We start from the raw sequence: 10,340 nt of genomic DNA on the forward strand, positions 1-10,340 counted from the left end.
CACCTCACCGAGCAGCGCCGGCGTACCAGCGCCACGACGTCCGGGATGAGCATGGCCGGTTCAGGTGGCTAGTGGTGCAGCCACAAGCCGACCAGACCGACGAGCAGCCCATGGTACAGCCGCAAGCCCAGCAGCCCGTGGTGCAGCCGCCAGCCACACAGCCAGCAGAGCAGCAGCTGGCCCAGCAGCCAGGCACCCAGGAGCAGCAGCTGGCCCAGCAGCCAGGCACCCAGGAGCAGCAGCTGGCCGCGGTTGAGCGGTGGATCCAGGCCATGGAGGTGACGCCCGGGGACCCGGTCATCCTCCCCGTGGACTAGGTTGCTCGGGCGCGTCTCGTGGACTCGGGGGGGATGTCGCGGTGTCTCTATCGACGTCCACGAGATTGCGACCGACAACCGGTCTGGCCGCCGCCTGCGGCACGGCCGCCGGCCCGGCCAGCGGCGGTGGCGACAAGAGCAACTTTTGCCGGACCGTGGTCGTCGTCGCACGTACTACACTATTTGTCTGTGATAACCATATTATAGTATATGCGTAAACGTGTCGCCGTTGAATAAACGTGTTGTATAGATTAAAAGTGTCTATTCGTTTCAAAACCGTTCCTACACCTACAAGCTGACAATACAATAATATCAGCATTTAATAATTTGCAAGATTTATTAATGGATAAATGTATGTGTAACAACAACAAAAAAATTGAATATTATAAATAATATCTATATGTTTATATTATCATTAGGGCAGTGAAGTTGTTGCATTTGCATGTTTTTTTTAAATGGTTATATTTATTGCTGAGTGAGCTTAAAATATGTTTCATTAAACTCTTAATTTAAACCAAAAAAAAATTATATTGCAATAAATGCAATTTTGGTGATTTTTTTAATTTTACTGCAATTTTAACTATTTTTGATAATTTTCGTTTACATTTAAGATTATATAACTTAATATATAAAATAAAAGTAACTAAACGTAGCAGTGAACAAATTTCTATATTTGTTGTAATACCTACTTATTATTTCTATAGAGCGATTATCGCATTTTGGTCGTTAAGATAAAAACTTGTCCCTCAATAACATATATTATCGTCTATTTATTTTATTATCGTCAAAAATCATCCGCACGTTTTTGTGGCACGTACTGTAGTCGTTCGTTATACTTTGTCGCGTCTATTTTGTCCGTTAAAATGCCAAAAGTCAAACCGATTAAATCAGCCATTTTAAAAAATTACGTATCAGAATTTGGTGACGCTATATTTTCTTCTGATGGCAGTATTCTCTTTTGTAAAATGTGTGAAGTGCAAGTATGTGCCGATAGACGATATATTGTGACACAACATCTAAAAACAGATAAACATTCTAGGGCAGTAAATAAGAAAAACAATACAAAGTCACAAGTTCAACAATTAGTAACAAATACAAAAAAGTCAAATTTTTCGTTTGATCTGTGTAAAGCCTTGATGTCAAGTAATATTCCGTTACATAAAATTAGTAACATACATTTCCGGTCATTTTTGGAAAAATACACTGGAAAAGAAATTCCTACAGTTACTACTTTACGCAAAACATATGTAAATGATTGCTACGATGATACTATGAAAATTATCAGAAATTATGTAACTGGTAAAAAAATATGGGTATCTATAGATGAAACAACAGATACAAGTGGACGTTTCATAACTAACGTTGTAATCGGAACCTTGGAATTTGATCAACCTGGTAAGATATTTTTACTCACTACGGAAATTCTTGAAAAAGCTAACCATTCTACAATAGCCAAACTTTTTGACAAGTCCATGTTTATATTATGGCCCAATGGAATACGTCACGATGACGTTTTGTTATTTTTATCTGACGCGGCCCCTTATATGGTCAAAGCAGCTTCTACAATTAAAGTTTTAAATTCTAAAATAGTGCACATAACTTGCCTGGCTCACGGTATAGAGTCGCTGAAACCATAAGAAGTAATTTTCCAAAAATTGATAAGCTTATCGCCAAAGTAAAACAAATATTTTTAAAGGCTCCTAACCGTATTTTATTGTTTAAAGAAGAAGCTCCAGGTATTAATTTACCTCCTCAGCCCATTATAACCCGATGGGGGACATGGATAAATGCCACGTCCTACTATTGTGAACATTTTGTAGAAGTAAAAAAAGTAATACAATTATTAAATTCAAATGATGCTATTTCTATTGAACAAGCTCAACATCTTTTGTCGGATAGTTCTATGGAAACAAACTTGGCATTCATTCATTCCAATTATGGTTTCATACCAGCAGAAATCACTAAACTCGAAACCCAACATGATCCATTAATCGAAGCTTTATCTATAGTTAAAAACGTTGAAACTAAAATAGAAAAAATTACGGGACAAAATGGAATATTAATAAACCAGAAATTCAAAACTATTTTACAAAAAAATGAAGGATATCAAATAATTTTTCGTATATCAAAAATTCTAAGTGGAGAAATGGAGTTCTCAATGGAGGGCTTGCCAGAAGACTTGACCAACAACGATTTAATCTATTTCAAGTACGCGCCAATAACAACTACTGACGTAGAAAGAAGTTTCTCCCGATACAAAAATTTGTAGTGCAATGCAATAATGTAAGCAATATTCATATTTAATTTTTATTATTATTATGTATTAATATATTTAATTTTATTGATTATAATTAAATTTTTTTAAATATTTTCAATGCAATTTTTAAATTTATAAGTGCAATTTTTAATATATTTTAATGCAATAATGCAATCAATTTAGTGTGTTTTTTAATGCAATAACTTCACTGCCCTAATTATCATAGTTTCAATAAATGGAACCCTGTCACTAATATTTGTGCATTTTATATTTATTACCAAACAGTTAAAATATTTGTGAACGATCAGATTTGTGGGTGCTTACTATCCCAGTTTTTTACTGTTTACTTTTTTATTTTAACCTTTATACCCAAATAGTAATTAAATAACTTGTAGACTAATGGCCTAGTGGGCTAAGGCGTTGAGTGTAGAGATTGATAAATTTGAATTTAGGGTAAGCCTGTATGTTAATACTACACCCAGTGTCATAGTCCACTAAGACACAAGTCTACATTTTTTTTTGTTTTTTTTTTTTCTGTTTTTTATTCATAAACTGCAATTTTTAATTTTATAATAAATTATGTTTTAATTTTCGGGTTATTAGATTTTGTAATAACTGTTTATAATATATTATAATAACGCACACCTTAATCTGTATCAGTTTATCTTGATTTGACCACGCACATAAATGTTAACTGGTCAAAATAAACCAAAAAATTTTCCACAAATATTTTAACTGTTTGGTAATAAATAAAAAATGCACAAATATTAGTGACGGGGTTCCATTTTGTGAAACTATTGTAGTGATCGCCGTGAAGGACACGTTGAACACTAATACAATAATTATTTAAACGACGTAGCACGTTCGTTGTCGTCTTGAGTCGTGGTTGAGAAAGATAGGTAAATAATTAATAACACTTTTTAGACTTTTTAAATATGACAATTACATAACACTTTATTATTACAAGTTTGAATTACAAAATAACTATAGTCTATAAGCACTGTCGTAAGCTTGATAGACCTACGACGAGGGCTGACTATCTTCTAAGTAATAGTAGGTGCTCTACCCATATTTATGCGGGTTCTAACAATGACGTATTGGTGGCGTGATATCTATATTCTAATATTACTTCCCTAGTAATATCAAATTGCATTTGATGGGAGTAGGTAAAACAACTTGTTGTTTTCGCCTCTGATCCATGCTTCCTGTTATTTAGGCCTATTTTACATTGCATATTACTACCTACATTACCCATTAAATTATACATTTAGTATAATTTATTCTACGTGATATTGTTTAATATCGTATTATAGCTGTGGGTATTAATACATCCCTAATATTGTTGAATTGCACTATTTTGTGAATCGGTAAAACAACTTGTTGTTTTCACCTTTGCTCTATGTGGTAGTGATGTCGTACGCGATCTACCAAACTTGTTTTCAAGTAGTGCGTGATCTACCCAAATCCCAAAACTGATTACCTTTACGTATTGATTGAAAAGTTTGACACTCTTTTTTGGTGCATCTTAATGTAACTGTCCTTTTAAATGATCCATCCGAATTTCTCTTTTTACTTGTTCTGGTAGTTGCTTTAAGATCTCCACCACAGCTGACGCCTTCTCTCACTTTATTGCACGTTAAATGATTTTCTTCATTTTGAGGTAACAACTGTTTGCTTTTTAAATAATTCGCACATGTTTGTTCGCCACAAATAATATTACGATAAAAATGTCCGATACTTGAACTCATAATGAAATATTATTTACTATTGTCTAACGAGTAGAAAACGGGTAGAAGTTTTGGCGTAGTAGAGACGGCGATTGTGGCGAGTTGGTGACGGCGGTGTGTCTGGACGTCAGGCTATCGTATATTTTATCTTATCGTATTAATTGAACTATAAAAGGGAAGTCATATAAACGTATAAATAAATAGTCGTAAATTATCAAGATAATTTGGAAATTCGGAAATTCGGAATAACCGGTAGATCGCCTATTTGGGTGGATCGCGTACGAAATCACTACCCTCTATGTTTCCTGTTATTTAGAATTATATTAATACCTACGTTTCTACTCATAAATTATACTATGTATAATTTATTATTTTACTTATTTTATTTAAAATAATATAATGGCTTTTGGGTTTACTACACTATGATAATGTAAACATATAGTTATTATTTATAATATTCAATTTTTTTGTTGTTGTTACACATACATTTATCCATTAATCCATTAATTCGTGCGCTCGGTACCAAAAATACTTAGTGTACACACCGACCAACCGTTAATATATTATTTTATATTATACAAATAATTGTTATTTAATTGTAGCTAATTATTAGCCACTTTAACAAACAACATACCATCATTTTTTCAATAGCTACTACATTGGGCCTTTTTTAAATGCGGTTCATTTATTATTTATAAATATACTAGCTCTCTGAGCGTCGCTGGGGGAGACCCCAAACCCCCCGAGTTGGCGAAGAGTTTTAACCGATGTCGGAAGCTGCAGTGGTCTTTTGGTCTGGTCGTCGGTCTCGAGCCGGTTGGTGTGAGATAAGGAACTGTGATAAGGTTAGGACCACCGTGGTTCGACGTGGTAGCCCGGGTAAGCATCAACGTTCGCCGACAATGTTCTTTACTGCCGCCGGAAATTCGAAATTCCGTAAAAAAATCATATAGCGATAAATCAAAAAAAAAACATGTAAATATATCAATAAAAAAATCGAACTTTTCGACGTATGTATTTATGCCTGTATATAGTAATACCTACGTGACGTAAAGTGGTGAAACTTGACTTTTCCAAAAAATTATCGATAAACACGCGCGACGGCGGCACTCAGTTTGCACATTATCTCCGCCGCGGCGGGCCCGACGGGAACAAAGTACGGCCGCGCGCGGCCTGCAAATTTAGCGGGGAACGCGAATAAGGTCCGAGCGAGGACGCAGGAATTTCTCAAAGGGGGTAAAGATGAAAAATCTGAAAAAATTTATGTCTTCATACATAAACTATTAAGTAATTAATTACTTGTGACTTTGAGATAAATTTATTAATGTTACTGTGCCCATTACTATAATACAATTGGAATGAAATCGCTTTACTTTTCAAATAGAAAAGTAATTTTCTCGTTATAAAAAAAAAAAACTATTATTTTTTAAACTATATAAAGTTTACTGTCGTTTTACAAGCAATACCTAATTATAAATTAATTTTAGTAAAATCGTATATTAATTTAAAAAAAGATGTACAAACAAAATATTAACCATGAATACACGATACCGGCATATGACTACCGACTGATGGAATGACACCGAAGACGGAATAACAATTAACAGCTACCTACTAATCGTGTTATTAAATATTACTTATATAAAATCATATAATATGTTTCATGTTTATACATGATAAGCATAATTTATAATTTATAACGCTGCAATGTAAATATTTTATATTTATCATCCTATCTATCAGAAAAATAATCTTGGATACTAATGTTAAATACTATAGTAATTAGAATTGTAAAATGTAATAGCTTCTGTTGAACAACAATTGATTAGAGTTTAGACTTTAGAGTATTACAACTAAGGATAAATTAATTGTATGCGAAACTTCTAAATATCGGACACTCTCGGTTACCAAAATTGTGTCCGCTATTCAGAGGGTTCAGGGTTCAGTTTGTAGACATTTTGGAGTTAGTTCCAAAAACAATTTCCGCTATTGGGAGTTGTCCTCTATTTAGAGAAGTCCGTAAAGGGAGGTTTCACTGTATACTGTTTATTTTATATGACCACCTACTAACACTAAGGCTTAGTAGTGTTTACGTATAGTTTATAGACATTTATAATAATAGGAACGTATAACATCGAACACTTAACAGTAATAGTAGCTATGCTAGATATTCACAGGAAACGTTATTATTGTACCTTCCCAGACAGAATGTTTTTGATTAATAATATTATTATAACATTGTAATAACGAATAATATTAGTATAACGTTATAATAATACTATTATAAAATTATCATTACAAAATGCTGTCTGGGTTATTGACGTATTTAGAGAAATATAATTAAATAATAAATTTGATTAACTTTATTTGTGATTTACGATGCAAGTAGACGTGTCAAATTAATTAGTTTAAATGAAATATATTTTGTATTATATTGGTACATTTAGATACTCTATTATTATTTATTTTAAGAATCCCAATATACACATATTTAATGATATAAAAATAGTATATTCATTTTACTCATTGATTTATTAAAATAACGAAACGTGACTAGCTATCAAAAATCATTCATTCCACATTCAATCTCCTAGTAGATATCATATGCATATAATTTTATCGTTTTATTAATCGTTTTAAAAATGCCAAAAAAGAGTATTATCACGTGAAATTATTATTGAAGGTGTCGTAACTTATAAGGATAAGTTGATCAAAGACTATGGATCGGGTAATTATCTTATAATTTCTAGGTTATTGGTCGAACATAATTTCATTTTTCAAAATTAAAATAAAATGAAATATTTCAAATTGTCTATAAGTAAATACTAAATACAGGTTAAAAACTTACAGAATATTATAGAAAACTATGCCTTGTAAATGTTAAATTAAAATGTTGGTGAAAATTTAAAGTATTTACAGTATTGAGTTAAAAAGTCATAGCAAAATATAAAAATCGATTTGTTTGAATGATTGAAAATGAATGAATGATTTAATTTGACTAATAAATGATTTGGATATCAATTTTTGTTATCCAATTTAGATTTTTATTCAACAAGACTTTTTATGCAATTAAAATTGTTTCTATTGAATAACGTTTTTAATAAGCTAGGCTTTTATCCAATTAAGATTTTTTATTCAAGAAGGCTTTTTTAGAATTAGATTTTTTATTCAACAAGACTTTTTTATTCAATTTAGATTTTTTAATAAAACATGGTTTTTATTTAACTAATTTTTTTCTTAAAATTGGACTTTTTTATCTAATTCAGATTTTTTATTCACAAAGGCTTTTTATTCAATTAAGATTTTTTATTTAACAAGTCTTATAAGATTTTTATTCAACTTTCCATTTTTTTTTTTATCCAATAAGGTCAAATAAAATTCTTATTGAATATAAAATTTAAATTGGATAAAGAAAGGCAAGTTGAATAAAAAATCTAAATTGGATAAAAAAAAATGGAAAGTTGAAAAAAATCTAATAAGACTTGTTGAATTTTATCTTAATTAGAAAAAAAAGTCTAAATTGAATAAAAACTGATTTGAATAAAAAACAGTTAGATAAAACACCATCATTTATTAAAAAATCTAAATTGAATAAAAGAGCCTCATGATTAAACTACCTTTTTTTTCATCCAATTTATGTTTTATATTCATCAAGATTTGTATTTAAAACTTTTTATGGAATTAAAAAAATAAAATTTTTTTCATTATTAATATTAATTCGATAAAGATTGTAATCTTTATTAAAAACATTTTAATAAAAAATCTATATAGAATAAAAGTCTGGTTGAATAAAAAACCTAAATTATATAAAAATTCCAAATTAGGGCATTTCCCCACCAAAATTTTGGTTTAAAACTAAATCTCTACAAATGAAAAAAATTAGATTACAAACCAATAAAAACCTTTTGTTTCCAAACTAGGATTTTTAGAGTTATTTAGTATTTTGTAATACCTAATTATAAATTGATAGAACCTAAGTTTGTGGATTTCTCATTCAATATTTCAAAATCGCTTGGGCAAAAATACGTTATTTTAATTGTTGAATCTTAAAAACGCTCTACTGAACAATATTGATATTGGCACATAGAACTCTTTGATTCCAAGCCCACGGAAGAACAATAATTATAATATTGTAACGGTCACCAAATTCTTGGGCGGAGTTTTGGTACGCCACCCGAGTTCAGCAATTTTAGTCGAACCACTTCAATTAATGGTAAACAAATTGAGATCGATAGTCCCATTCGACATTGATATCGATACGGATAAGAGTTATACAATTTTATAAGATAAATTTATAACAGCCAACAGTGTTTACCACATATACCTTATACTAATAGACGGAACGTGGTTGTAGTTCCAGTTCCAGCGTCCAAGCGTAACGGCGCTGATCAAGGTACCTGCCTACCTATACCTATAGTACACCGTACACATGCGCAAAAGAACAATGGGATTGGACTGTAGCGAGCTGTGACTATACCTATATAGGTAATAACGTAAATACGTATATATTCATATATAATACACGCTGCGTAATATGAATAATATAATAATACGTAAGCGATAGTACGTAAAATAGTAGTGCATATATATCGATAATAATAATTATAGAATAATATGCTATAATATGCTATGATATATTATATTCGTCGTAGCGCGTATTCATAGAAATAATGGTAATAGTAGAGCATGGGCCTGAGCGTCGCGTGTCAATAGATATATTACTATGATTTTAAATAATCATTAGTATAGCCGTACAGAAATTATGATATCATATAAAATAATAATGCCAAAGGACATTATTGACGTAAAGAAACATCCGGCGTGTGCAGCGCGTGTACCATTTCCACGCTACGCCTACGACCGCAAGATAATGTGCGGATATACTAAAAGTTATAGTAGGGATCTGATATAGGACTGACCCAATGAGGTACGCTGACGGACAAGCGTTCATCAGACGGACATTCAGCCACCAGAAGAGCAGTCATATTAAGTCATATAGTCACAACTTTATATTTAACTTTCATTTATATTTCCAATATAAATTATTATTCATGTTTGTGTAATAATAAACAGTGATATATTTATATCAAAATATATTATTTCAAACACCTCCATCCTTTCAACTTGAGCGTGTTGAGTACGTTATTGTTATAATGTTTTATTGTAATCCTTCTAATTTCAAATTTTCAACTGTTTCCCTTGAGTTAGGTATTCTTTTTTTCGATTTTCCTTGTTTTTATTGTTTAACTTAGTTTCAAGTTTGTACTAAGATGCCTAGGAAGTGTGTAATTTGCAATGTATATGATAAAAATAGTGACCAATAATTTTATTCGTAACTAAAATATTCATATTTTAACATTATAGTTTCCTTATATTTGTTATGTATAACGTCGTCGTTAGTTTTATAAGAATATAGTTTCTTTAAATATATTTTTTAATACTTTTCAAGTAGTTTTACTAGTTTACTACTTATTCATTTTATTTTAGATTTTCTAATGATGAAGGTCACAAGAAGTTATGGTTAAAAGCTTGTGGAATTGATCTATATCTACCATTATACAGAGATTGTGAGGCTCATTATTCTGATTCGAACGAGAAGAAAAATTGACAACGTGTAATATCTGCGTAGACTACAGAATAAGGTTACAAAAGCGTCACTAGAAATAGAAGACAGAAACATATTCTGTCTCATTATTACAGAAATGTTTTGGCAGATATACACAAATCTCTTTAAAAGCCTTCAGAACCTTAAAAAAATTTACATAGAGCGGAAAATAAATCGACTTGCTTGTCCACTAGCGGGTAGTTGGAAACGACATAATAAGGAAAACGTCCCTAGCTGTACTATATATTTCAAGACTCAGAAATCTGAATAAAAATCATAACAAAAGAGGAATTATCAGAAGATGATCAGTTACGGATCATTCAAGAATTCACAAGGGAGTCAGTCAGTCGTAGTATTACCAATGATAGATCAACATTGTAGCTATTCTCATGATGAAGAAAAGAGGTATGATTGTAATACGCATATTCGCCATA

The sequence above is a fragment of the Metopolophium dirhodum genome, chromosome 1, assembly GCF_019925205.1.
Source record: "Metopolophium dirhodum isolate CAU chromosome 1, ASM1992520v1, whole genome shotgun sequence".
In the NCBI taxonomy this organism is placed as follows: domain Eukaryota; kingdom Metazoa; phylum Arthropoda; class Insecta; order Hemiptera; family Aphididae; genus Metopolophium; species Metopolophium dirhodum.